The sequence below is a fragment of the Schistocerca americana genome, chromosome 6, assembly GCF_021461395.2.
Source record: "Schistocerca americana isolate TAMUIC-IGC-003095 chromosome 6, iqSchAmer2.1, whole genome shotgun sequence".
Classification (NCBI taxonomy): Eukaryota; Metazoa; Arthropoda; class Insecta; order Orthoptera; family Acrididae; genus Schistocerca; species Schistocerca americana.
The window spans coordinates 461,261,727-461,276,233 of record NC_060124.1 but is presented as its reverse complement, the minus strand read 5'-3'; positions in this window follow the sequence as shown (position 1 = coordinate 461,276,233).

The window sequence follows — 14,507 nt, the reverse complement described above, 5'->3', positions numbered from 1 at the left end:
GGTACGGAATAGGGAAAGACGGGTCATATACAATATGTACAACAGCCAAGAGGGAATAATAAGAGTGGACGATCAAGAACGAAGTGCTCGGATTAAAAAGGGTGTAAGACATCTAGTCTTTCGCCACTACTGTTCAATCTGTACATCAAATAATGATGGAAATACAAGTTCAAGAGTGGGATTAAAACTCAGTGTGAAAGGATATCAATGGTACGATTCGCTGATGGCATTGCTATCCTGAGTGAAAATGAAGAAGAATTTCTAGATCTGCTGAATGGAATAAACAGTCTGAGTACAGAATATAGATTGAGAGTAAGACGAAAGTAATGAGCGGTAACAGAAATGAGAACAGGGGAAACTTAACATGAAGAGTGATGGTCGCGAAGATGAAGTTAAAGATCTCTACTACCTAGGCAATAAAATAACCAGTGATGGACGGAGCAAGGAGTACATCAGACTAGCAGTGGAGAAAAGTGAATTCCTCGCCAAGAGAAGTCAGCTAGTATCATACTTAGGCCTTAATTTGAGAAAGAAATTTCTGAAAATGTGCGTTTGGAACACAGCGTTGTATGGTAGTGAAACCTAGACTGTGGGGAAACCGAAACAGAAGAGAATAGAAGCGTTTGAGATAAGGTGCTATAGACGAATGTTCAAAATTAGGTGGACTGAGAAAGTAAGGATTGAGGTGGTTGTCCGCAGAATCGGAGAGGAAAGGAATATGTGGAAAACACTAACCAGTAGAAGGGACAGGATAATAGGACATCTGTTAAGACATCAGGGACTGACTTCAATGGTACTAGAGGGAGCTGTAGAGGGCAAAAACTGTAGTGGGAGACAGAGATTGGTATACATCCAGCAAATAATTGAGGACGTAGGCTGCAAGTGGTACTCTCTGATGAAGAGATTGATACGGGAGAGGAATTCGTGGTGGGCAGCATCGAACCACTCAGAAGACGATGATTCGAAAAAAAGAAGAAGTGAGTTCTTTTTCATTACCATTACTGGCTTGTGGTGTGTAAACATTACTGTAAACCGTCACAAGATAGGCTTTTGCCTGTTGCTCGTCTATGGGTATTGGTAATAATCTTGTGTATTGCCTAAAGTGTTCTTATTTTAGGTACAAATTGCGACGATCTACATTGTTCGTTATACATGCGCCTGATCCATTCTTTCTTGGGTTTAATTTTATGCGCATTTGACTCCTCTTTTTACTAGATGGTTATTTACCCATAGCTCAGTAAGTGTTAATTTTGGTATTTCATGCTGTGGGAGCTAGTACACTCTTTTGTTACCATCAACCCCCTCCTCCACACACACACACACACACACACACACACACACACACACACACACCGTAGACGCAATTTGGGACCTGTAAATTTTATGTTGTATATTGTAGGATTAAATTATTTTTTAAGTTATTTATTGTTTTAGATTTTTTGTGTATGGCCATTATATTTCTACCGGGTTTTTCAGTTTTCCTAGATTTGTCTCAAGATGTCTTTTAATTCAGGCGAAACGAGTTGCAATTTAAGAACTAACAAATCCATCATTGTTGCAATCACAACTGAATTCTCTGTATAACAATACCACAGTTGCTGTACCAGTGCCACAGAATTTGAGAATGTACTGGAATGACTTTTTTAAAACATTTTGTATTCTTGAAATGAAATATTAGTATAAAATTATGCTTTTCTGATTCCATTCGCAGACGTGTGAGCTGTGTACTGAGTTTCTGCCTGTGTTCTGAGATGTGTTTTGGAGAACGGTAACATTTCTCTTAAAGTTTGTTTTCGTCAGGAACAGTGTGCTCCCCGACCCAATAAATAATTTATAAGGTACGAGGAAGGGCAGCCTTGATCGTCAATATTAAATCCGTCTGTCCAGATCTTAGAAGGAAGGTCAGCGTTGGCCGTAATTTTGGTTTATTGAGAGCAAAATCGATTTTCAACCACATAGTGATCATCTTCAGTGCTGTAGTGTACAAATGAAACTCATAGGCACTGGTGACAAGTTATTATCAGTAACCAAAGCTATGTAACAATCAGAATAACCATCTGTTCAGTTGTATCCAAATCATAATGACACATCCTAAGTAAAATCATTCATGGTGCCACATTGACACCACCGATGAGAAAGAGTTGAACAGTTTATCTGTTTGTCATTTTTAATGCCACATTGACACTACATATAAGAAACAGTTAAACCATTTATTTGTTTGTCATCTTTAATGTCAATTTGGTACCACATGCGATTTTATTTTCAATGAATCATCATGACTTGGATATTGTTGCTCCTGAATACAGCTAAACAGTAGCTGAAATTGATCTACAATAAAGAGATGAAAGAAATTACTGTTGATACTGCCCCTCCTCCTACTTTGAATTTATCTCTAACACCTCGTTGATGTAATTAAAAATCTTGGTAATAAATAAAAGGTTCCAGTTTTTATATACGCATCTACTCAATCTGGTACCACCACAGAGGTTTCACACTAAAACACCTGTTTATGCCTCAATGGAATGTTAAAATTAAAAGTAAAGGTTATTCACAGAGTTGACACAGTTATGGGATATCGATATGCACATATACAGAAGGCGGTATTATCAAGTACACAAGGTATAAAAGGCCAGCGCATTGGTCGATCCGTCATTTGCAGTCATGTGAAAAGGTTTCCGACTAGATTGTGCCCGAACGACGGGAATTAACAGAGCTTGGACGCGGATTATGGGAGCAGACGACCAATGCTAGTTCCTCTAGCAACATCACGACATCGCCTGCAGCGCCTCTGCTGCGATTGTGGCCATATCGGTTGGACGTTAGGCGACTTGATAACCGTGGTCTTGTAGATGAGTCCTGATTTCAGTTATGAGCTGATGGTAGCGTTCGAGTGCGGCGGAGACCGCACGAATCTAACAACCCAAGTAGTGAACAAGGCACTGTGCAAACTGGTTGTGTCTTCGTAATGGTATGGGCTGTGTTTACTTAAAATAGACTGGGTCCTCTGGTCCAGCAGAACCGATCATTGACTGGAAATGGTTATGTTCGATTACTTGGAGACACCTGAAGCCATTCATTGACTACATGTTCCCTATCAACGTTAGGAGTCACCTGGCCGAAACTGTTCACGATTGGCTTGAAGAACATTCTGGACAGTTCGAGCGAATGATTTGGCCATCCAGACGTCCCGACATGAATTCCATCGAACATTTACGGGACACAGCGGAAAGATCATTTCGTGAGAAACATTCTGCACTGGCAACACCTCTGCAAATAAATGCGGCTATAGAGGCATTATGGCTCAATATTTCAGCATGGTACGTGCAACGACTTGTTGAGTCTACGCCAAGTCGAGTTTCTGCATTACGCAGGGAGAAAGGAGGTATCCCATGACTTTTATCACTTCATTATATTCCAGTTTATCTGATGTCACTGTATAACAAAAAGTAATTTCAACCAAGTATTGAACAATAAATGAAGTCGTGGGTCAAAGGGTTAATATTCTCGAGAAGCAAGAAATAGGAAGTTGGAAGTTCATGTTTTCTTTAAGTTCTTAAAAAATAATAATTACATATATGTTATCCCATACCTCCATGAAAGAAAACTACTGCAAACTTACAGTAAACAGTTTTGGTGAGCACTTTACCAAATAAATCTCTATAAGCAGAGTGTCATTCGCATTTTAGACACTTCTTTTTTCCGAAACGGCAAGACCTGATCGATTTAAATTGCTTTCAGCCGAGGTACCAGTCTACAAAGGTTTGGAAAGAAGCAAGATGTTTTGGGTTTCGCTGTCTGTCATAATAGCAGAATTTTTATGCTGTCGCTATATGGTAGCACTCTTTGTCTAGCGGTAACAACAAAGATGATTTGTATGATGAGTAATCTATACGTCCTGCAGCCCGATTTCGATATCAGTAGCCGATTAAATTTTGAATAAAAACAATGGCGGCCAAAGACTTGCGTTATAGCGAGTCATCCTCATTCTGACAATGACCTTTTGAATGGGGGTTAAGCAGTGGATAAAGATTCAGGGCAACCTCTTCACTTTGTGGTGGAGAATTGCCCCAAAAGGCGAACCCGTCAACAGTGATCAAAGTCATGGGGATGAAAACCTCAGTCGTAAGGGCATATGGTTCAAATGGCTCTGAGAACTATGGGACTTAACATCTGAGGTCATCAGTCCCCTAGAACATAGAACTTCTTAAACCTAACTAACCTAAGGACATTGCTTATTGATAACTGTAGAGTATAATTTCGCTGAGTCGTTAGTCAGTTGTTTGTTTTGGACAGCCAGTGCGCTTATGACACAGCTCAGTGAACCTTGAGCAGCCGCTGGTAAAGTATCATTGCAGTAGCAGTGCAGTAGCGAGTCGCATATTTAGCTTTCATATTTGTTTTGTAGTTTGATCTTAATTTGTTTCCGAGTGTTTGTGCGCTTGCATATTTAATTACATAAAATCATTGCGTATTCTCGTATCTGAGAGGAGTAATATTGCTTATTGATAGCCGTAGAGTATAAATTCGAGGAGTCGTTAGATATTAGCAGTAGGATGGATTGGGTGTGTGCGTGCTGTGTGCTGGCGCAGGAGGAACTGGCCGCGGTTCGCGAGCAGCTGAGCGTGCTGTCGGCCACGGTCAGCCGCCTTCAGGCTGCTACCTCGAGGTGCAGCGACGGCGTAGGGTCTGACGCGTCCCTTGAGACACCCCAGGTGTCGCTTGCTGCGTCCGCTGACTCAGCCGCCGAGGCACCTTCTAGTGTACTCACCTCAGGCTGAGTGGCGGACTGCAACGCGTTCGCGTCTCTCGAGGCGGAGGGTCAATTTGGAGGCTGGCCGGCTGGCCTCGCCCGTTAGTAAGCAGGTGGCCGCTCCTTCAGCAAGGCCCGAGCAGGCACACTGGGGCAAAGGCCTGCTGGTTATTGGGAGCTCCAACGTTAGGCGGGTGATGGAGCCCCTTAGGGAAATAGCGAACAGGGCTGGAAAGCAATCCAACGTGCACTCACTCTGTCTGCCCTGCCAGGGGGGCCTCATTCAAGATGTGGAGGCGGCCTTGCCTGCGACTATCGAGCGTACGGGGTGCAATCGTCTCCAAGTAGTTGCTCACGTCGGCACCAATGATGCCTATCGCTTGGGTTATGAGGCGATCCTCAGTTCCTACAGGCGGCTGGCGGATTTGGTGAAGACCGCTGGCCTCGCACGCGGGGTGCAAGCAGAGCTCTCTATTTGCAGCATCATTCCCAGAGTGGATCGGGGTCCTTTGGTTTGGAGCCGAGCGGAGGGTCTAACCAGAGGCTTCGTCGACTCTGTGGCGGTCTTGGCTGCAGATTTCTAGACTTGCGCTATTGGGTGGGGAATTGTAGGACGCCCCTAGATAGGTCAGGGGTGCACTACACAAAGAAAGCGGCTACTCGGGTAGCAGACTACTTTTGGTGTGCACATGGGTTTTTTTTAGGCTCGGCGGTAGTGTGAGATGTCCCGATGAACACTCACCACTCGGCGTACAGGCAGGGAAATCAGGACGCGCTCAGTCTAAAGACACTTCAGCTATCAAGATATTAGCAGTAAATTTTCAGAGTGTTCGGAGTAAAGCTCCTGAATTTACTGCCCCCCAGGAAGCGTGTGGTGCGCAAATTATTCTCGGGACTGAGACCTGGCTGAACCCTGAGATAGGAAGTTCCGAAATATTCAGTGAGAGTTGGAACGTGTATCAGAAAGACAGATTAGACACCGTAGGAGGTGGTGTCTTCATTACAGTTGACAAAAATGTTGTCTCCACTGAGGTCGAAGTACAGCGTGATTGTGAAGTTATCTGGACACGTTTAACAGCGCTATGGGAAATAAAGTTAATTGTGGGGTGTTATTACCGGCCACCAGGTTCCACCGTGACAGTTCTAGAATCATTCAAAGGGAGTCTACATTCTGTATCGCAGAAGTACGCGGATCATACTATATTAGTCGGAGGCGACTTCAACCTACCTAGTATAGGCTGGGATGCCTATGGATTCATTACAGGTGGTACAGACAAGCCGTCGTGTGAATTACTTTTGAAAACATTATCCGAAAACTGTCTTGAGCAGCTAAATCGACAGCCAACGCGTAATGGAAATATTTTAGATCTGGTAGCCACGAACAGACCATACCTCATCGACGGTGTCAGTGTTGAGACAGGGATTAGTGATCATGATGTTGTCATTAAGACTATGGTTACGAAAGTTAAAAGGCGGTCAAGAAGGCTAGGAGCGTATTCTTACTAGAAAGAGCAGATAAGCAGTTGTTAGCATCGCACTTAGTAAATGAATCGACTTCATTTACTTCCGGTGCGATGAACGTGGAAGGGTTATGGGCAAATTTTAAACACTTTGTAAATCGCGCATTGGACAAGTATGTGCCGGAAAGGTGGGTTACGGACGGATAAGACCCACCGTGGTTTAACATCGCAATTCGGAGAATGCTTAGGAAGCAAAGTCAGTTGCACTCGCGGTACAAGAAAGATCGGGAGAATGAGGACAGGCAAAAGTTAGTAGAGATTCGTGCTGCTGTAAAAAGAGCGATGCGCGAAGCATTCAACCATTACCACCGTCATACCTTAGCAAAAGATCTTGCTGAAAACCCAAAGAAATTCTAGTCTTACGTAAAATCGGTAAGCGGGTCGAAGGTTTCCATCCAGTCACTCACTGATCAGCAACGGAAGACAGCAAAACGAAAGCTGAAACTTTAAATTTTGCATTTGAGAAATCTCTCACGCAGGAAGATCGTACAAACATACCGCCGTTTGAGTCTCGTACAGATTCCCGTATGGAGGACATAGTGATAGAAATCCATGGGGTCGTGAAGCAGCTGAATGGGTTGAAAATAAATAAATCGCCAGATCCTGATGGGATTCCAATTCGATTTTACAGAGAGTACTCTACTGCATTGGCTCCTTACTTAGCTTGCATTTATCGCGAATCTCTTGCCCAACGTAAAGTCCCGAGCGACTGGAATAAAGCGCAGGTGACGCGTGTATATAAGAAGGGTAGAAGGACGGATCCTCAAAATTACAGACCAATATCCTTAACATCGATTTGTTGCAGGATTCTCGGACATATCCTGAGTTCGAATATAATGATTTTCCTTGAGACAGAGAAGTTGCTGTCCATGAATCAGCACGGCTTTAGAAAGCATCGCTCCTGCGAAACGCAACTCGCCCATTCTTCACATGATATCTTACGAACCGTGGATGAAGGGTGTCAGACGGATCCCATATTCCTTGACTTCCGGAAAGCGTTTGACTCGGTGCCCCACTGCAGACTCCTAACTAAGGTACGAGCATATGGGATTGGTTCCCAGGTATGTGAGGGGATCGAAGACTTCTTAAGTAATAGAACCCAGTACGTTGTCCTCGATGGTGAGTGTTCTTCGGAAGTGAGGGTATCATGTGGAGTGCCCAAGGGAAGTGTGGTAGGTCCGCTGTTGCTTTCTATCTACATAAATGATCTTTTGGATAGGGTGGATAGCAATGTGCGGCTGTTTGCTGATGATGCTGTGGTGTACGGGAAGGTGTCGTCGTTGAGTGACTGTAGGAGGATACAAGATGATCGGACAGGATTTGTGATTGGTGTAAAGAATGGCAGCTAACTCTAAATATAGATAAATGTAAATTAATGCAGATGAATAAGAAAAAGACTCCCGCAATGTTTGAATACTCCATTAGTAGTGTAGCGCTTGACACAGTCACGTCGATTGAATATTTGGGCGTAACGTTGGAGAGCGATACGAAGTGGGACAAGCATGTAATGGCAGTTGTGGGGGAGACGGATAGTCGTCTCCGGTTCATTGGTAGAATTTTGGGAAGATGTAATTCATCTGTAAAGGAGACAGCTTATGAAACATTAATACGACCTATTCTTGAGTACTGCTCGAGCGTTTGGGATCCCTATCAGGTCGGATTGAGGGAGGACATAGAAGCAATTCAGAGGCTGGCTGCTAGATTTGTAATTGGTAGGTTTCATCATCACGCGAGTGTTACGGAAATGCTTCAGGAAGTCGGATGGGAGTCTCTGGAGGAAAGGAGGCGTCCTTTTCGTGAATCGCTACTGAGGAAATTTAGAGAACCAGCATTTGAGGCTGACTACAGTACAATTTTACCGCCGCCAACTTATATTTCGCGGAAAGACCACAAAGATAAAACAAGAGAGATTAGGGCTCGTACAGAGGCATATAGGCAGTCATTTTTCCCTCGTTCTGTTTGGGAGTGAAACAGGGAGAGAAGATGTTAGTTGTGGTACGAGGTACCCTCCGCCACGCACTGTATGGTGGATTGCGGAATATGTATGTAGATGCAGATGTAGATCACACATATCCATGCCCGAGGCAGGATTCGAACCTGCTACCGTAGCGGTCACGCGGTTCCAGACTGTAGTGCGTAGAACCGCTCGGCTACCCCGACCGGCTCAAATACTGGATTTCAAGGTGTACCCACTAGCAGTTATAGTCTCATACCCCAATTTAGTTACTTACTAATGACGAAGAGTAGTTTAAGAGAATCCGTAGGAATCAGTGTGGCAAGAAGGTTACTGAACTACTGCAGAATGATGAAATGCGTCTACAATTCTGCTGCTGTTAAGAATACTGAAGCAGGCAGTTCAACTGAAGAGGAATGGGCATATTTAAAGGGCAACCATACAAGTTGGACGGATTAAACATAGGTACGAGGAAGGTAACGACGGAAAAAACATGGGTCAATTAAAGAAATACCTCAACTTACCTACGAAACAAGTAAGTACAAAAATATTCAGGAACAGTCAAAAATACAGCAATACAAGTGACTTAGGGATGAAACAGGCCGAGAGTGTAGAAAATCTAGTTCACTCTTCAGGATGATATGCAGAATAATTTTGATTTGAGGCATACCGTCGGACTGATCATCCACAGTAAATTAAAGATATTAAGGGCAGATAAATTGTGGGACTGCAGCATACTTAGCTCTACAGTTCACGCGTTTATATTACGGAGAAGAATAATACCAGATGAATGGAAATGAAAAATGAAGATCTGTTAGATGACGATCAGTTTGGTTGTAGGAAAGTTTAACTGCACCAGTGGAGCAATTCTCACGATGCACATTATAATGGAAGCAAAACCTACGAAAAATCGAAAACAGTTTCATTCGATTTGTTGACCTAGAGGGATGATGCTTCCGACAGTTTAAAACTGTGCATTATTTTCGAAATTCCCAGGAAAGTATACACTGACGGAAAAAGACGCAAGGCCAAGAAGGATATGTACGATATAGACGAAAGTTAATAGGCATGTTTGTACATCTGTTCATTCTACTTTATTTTCGTGATAGTAGATAACAATGGTGCTAGTAGCGCCACTGTGAGGATGTAGATCAGGTTTTCATTGAATACACGCTGTAACGGTCGTGAGTGTTAAATACCTTTGAGATTGGACGTGTTGAGTTTGGTGAGTTGACGTTAGCGAAGAATGGTCTAAGGTGACAAGGACGCCATTACCACTACATCACTGAGTTTGAGTGAGGTCGTGTACCAGGGCTATGAGAAGGTGGATGTTCCTTCTCCTTTACTGCAGGAAGGCGTGGCAGGAATGTAGCCACTGTACATGAATGCTGACAGCGGTGGTAGCGGCAACGTACAGTAGCAAGAAGGCTGGGCTCCGGACTCCCATGTGGCACGTCCGAGAGGAAAGACCATCGTGCTCGGCGTATGTGACGCATCGTACTGCATTTGCAGCAGCAATTTGAGCAGTTCTGGGCACCACAGTCACACAACGAACTGTTGCAAATCGGTTAGTTCAAGGACAGCTCGGAGTCAGACGCTCTGTACCGTGCAAGTGATGATACCGAATCACCGCCATTTGCTACTTCAGTGGTACCAAGCGAGATATCATTGGAAGGCAGGACGGAGGTCGATTGTCTCTTCTTATGAAAGATGGTTCTCCCTCGAAGCCAGTGATGGCCATGAGTTGGTTAGAGGAAGGCCAGTTCAGGGCTTGCAACCAGGCTATCTGCGTACTACACACTCTGGATCTACGCCTGAGGCCGCGGTCTGGGGTGCGATTTCGTATGACAGCAGGGGCACTCTCGTGGTACTCTCAAGCACATCGACTGCAACACTGTATGTCAATCTGGTGATTTGCCCTGTTGTGCAGCTATTCGTGAACTGCATTGCAGGGGTACTTTCCAACACGATAACGCTTGCCCACGTACCGCTGTGGTAATCCATCATGCACTACAGAGTGTGGACATGTTGCCTTGGCCTGCTCAATCACCAGATCTGTCTCCAGTCTCACATATATTGGCTGTAGCTCCAGCGTCATCCACAAAAATCATGAACCGTCCTTAACAGTATTGACTTAACAAGTGCAACAGGCATGGAGCCGCATCCTACAAACTTGACGCCCAGAACCTATACAACACAATGCATGCACTATTGCGTGATTTATTCAAAATTCTGATTTTATATCGGTTGCTAATATACTAATATTCCAAATTTTCAGTGACTTACATTGCGCTTAGATTAACCCGTCACCTTGCAGTGTTAATGACTTAAATATGTTCCTTGGCATATGTATTTCCGAAATTTCATTACACTACATAATTAGGTTTTCATGTTGTGATTCTTTTCCGTCAGTGTGTCTGTAAGGAAAGTCTGATAAGGTACAATATGTACAATAAGAATGGAAGACAAAGAACGAAGTGCTAGGATGAACGCAGCCTTCCGTCACTACTGTTCAGGCTGTACATCGAAGAAGCAACGGAGGAAAGATAATAAATCAAGAACAGAATTAAAATATAGGGTGAAAGGAAATAAGCGATAAGATTCGCCGATGGCACTGCAGTCCTTAGCGAAATTGCAAGAACTGCAAGGTCCGTTGAGTAGAACGAACAGTTTAATGAGCACACGCTGTGGATTGAAAGTAAATGAAAGAAGAACGAAAATAATGAGGAGTAGTAGAAATGAGATTTGAAATGATCTTAAGATCAAAAGTGATCTGTTGACTTGGAAGCAAAATAACACACCACTGACGAGACAAGGAGTACCTAAAGTGCAGACCACCCCATTGCAGTGGGCGCACTCCTCGTCAGAGGAAGATTATTAAGCTTTTGATGATGGAGACTTTCATCAGAGCGTAGTGCAATGGCACAGCGCTCTACAGGTTGCAAGTATTTGTGGCAGCACCTCCTACTGTTGTCAATACAGTACAAAATATTTAACATTTAAAAAAATATAAAAGGCTTTCTGCGGTACTTCAAATGGTTAAATACTTTTACAGATAAAAACAGTAAAATTTGGAAAGCAGTCTGTGCCTATAGGTATTGTCAGTACAGTGTTTTTATGAATTAACTTTTAATTTTGACCAAATGTGTAACGTACAAACACTTTCTGAAGACTGAAATAAATTTCAAAGTCATTTCTAAAGAAAGGTATGTGATGTTTGTATGTGAATGTAATTGTGAAACTGAGAGGCCCATGCAGAGAGGTTCTATTTGACATAAGTGAGGACCCATCAGTACTGCAGCATGATGGCAGCGTGCATGGACAACGTACTGAAGACTAATGATGCACGGCAAGTACACTCAGTCACATTGATTTGTTAAGTTGATTTAGTGTATAGAGGTCAGTTGTAGCAAGGATTGACAGATAAAATGTATATTGTTAAGGAGAGACGAAAGTTTTTATCTGCAACACTGGATGTTTTTATATACCACATTGGAATACACAAGTTAATCATAGCCGTCATAATGAACTTTGGTAGTATGTACATGCAGGACGCTTGAGAACTTTTATACGTGTTAATGGGTTATATTAATATTTTTCGTTAACGATGTAATTTTTCGCAAATTTCGGGAAATGAACGCACTTGTTCGAAACTAGTCACTATTAAGGAATATGTATGCAACTGTAACAGCAACGTAAATAAGTAAATAAATGAAAACATCAAACTATACAAAGTAATTTCACTTCTATTCTTACCGCCACAGTAGGAGTCATTGCATGTAGACTGTTGTAACAAATTCGGGTTGCCTGATGATGATAAGTGCACTGCAAGCTGGTTACAAATGAATGTTCAATTGTCAGCAGGTCTTGGTGTTACTTTAAAGTTTACTGGCTGACGGGTGCCTGACGAAGAAAGAAATGGTGACTTAAGGGGGATAGGACGTCAAACGAGACGACTTGGAGCAAGAGAGACACCACAGGAATTTTTAATTTCCACTGTATATACTTTTAAAAATAAATTCATAAAACTTTGTCAGAATGACCAGAAAGGATTCAGGATTTACACTTACAGTGGTGTAAGTTCAAAAATATAAGGAAATAATTTATTTTTTTACATATCTATTTCACCTTTTGCTCATTTACCATTGGCTGCATTTGTTGCTACAGGTACACTTTTCTTCACACGTAAGCCAGATTTTTCGATGAATTTTGCACAGCATACAAACGATACTTACAAGTGTATGAAACTCTAGAATTTTCCAAATCTACTGTAAACTGTGGTAAAAATTGAGATAATTAACTTTAAAATGTGAGTTTTTTCTAAACATGGAGTTTAAAATGTAACAGCAGATTCATTTTTTCATAAATTAAATAATTTCTATAGTTTCATACACCTGTAAGTATTGTTTGTATGCTGTGCAAAATTCATCGAAGAATCTCTCGTACTTATAAAGAAACGTGTAGCTATAGCAACAAACGCAGCTATTAGAAGTGAAAAAATGAAGAATTTTCACATGCAAAAAAATTATTTTGTTACTTTTTTGAACTTCCACTGCTATGATTGTGAATCCTGAATCGTTCCTGGTCATGCTGACAAAGTTTTATGAATTTATTCGTAAGAGTATAGACAATGGAAAATAAAATGTCCTGTGGTGCCTCTCCTGCTACAAGATAGCCCGTTTGACGTCCTATCCCCCTTAATGCGGTTAATTGCTGTATTCCTAGCTTAGATATGGTAAGACTTTTATGTCTTATAATTAAGAACTGTTCATTCCAGATTTGAAATGAGACCGATGGATTAGAGTAAAATCTGCAAGAAATAATTCTGCCAAGTGTATACGACCATGCTACCAAGGCAGACAAGAAAAATCATAAATCAGCTTCGGTGCTTCTGTAACAGAAAACAGCAGGTTTATTGGAGAGGATGCTCTACGAAAGTATTTCAGATAGAGCATTTTTCTTTTCTTAGGCAGGTGAAGCGAATCCGCCTCCGAACATCCTCAGACATCCGTCAGCCGTCGCTGTCTCTCGGGGGAGAACTGCGCCGTAATTCCTATTGTAACTCATATTTCGCGTCCCCCTATTTTCTGCTTTTCGCAAACTGAAATATTTAGTACTCGCGCGGAGCTCGCATCGCCTCCTCTTTTTCGCTGCCGGCTCGCTGAATTGTTAATAAGACGGCTCTGCGTGGCGTGCAGCTGTGCCTAGCGACAGGGGCCCCGCGTCTCGCGGGGTTGGTACCCCGCCCCTACACCATCCCAAATTCGCCACCCCAACAAACGTCCGCATTTTTACGCAGCCCGTCCCGCCCTGCGACCGGTGTGTTGTTTTCGTCGCTAGGAGAGTCGGTCCCCCACGTGTTATTCGACGCGGCGCGCGGACACACTGTTGGTGTATATCTAAATGCAAATACGCCTCACAACGGGCTGTAACTGAAACGAGTGGGAGCCCCGACGTGTCCCCGCACACTCGTAGCTACTCAATCATGGGAACCAATTCGGAATTCGAAATGAGTTTTCAATTAATTTTTAAATGAATTAGTTTTTCGGTGTTTGTTTGTTAGATTCGATACTGGCAAACAGCGTGCCAACCATAAGAAAGTGTCTCTCAACCGTTTCCTTCTATTTTGCTTTTTTTTCACTTTACTGATCAATTATGTTGCTATAACTTTCACTACCAATCTATTACTGAAACTGTATACGATAATAATAAGTTTGCGCCCTTCTATAATTTAAGAGTTTTGAGTTACTACAAATACCTGTCAGTACAAAATTATCAGAAAATCTCATTTTGTGTACGAGAAGCGAACGTTCTGTTGTAGTGCGAGTTGGAGATATTTCAGTGATAGCAAGTGGTACACTCCTGGAAATTGAAATAAGAACACCGTGAATTCATTGTCCCAGGAAGGGGAAATTTTATTGACACATTCCTGGGGTCAGATACATCACATGATCACACTGACAGAACCACAGGCACATAGACACAGGCAACAGAGCATGCACAATGTCGGCACTAGTACAGTGTATATCCACCTTTCGCAGCAATGCAGGCTGCTATTCTCCCATGGAGACGATCGTAGAGATGCTGGATATAGTCCTGTGGAACGGCTTGCCATGCCATTTCCACCTGGCGCCTCAGTTGGACCAGCGTTCGTGCTGGACGTGCAGACCGCGTGAGGCGACGCTTCATCCAGTCCCAAACATGCTCAATGGGGGACAGATCCGGAGATCTTGCTGGCCAGGGTAGTTGACTTACACCTTCTAGACCACGTTGGGTGGCACGG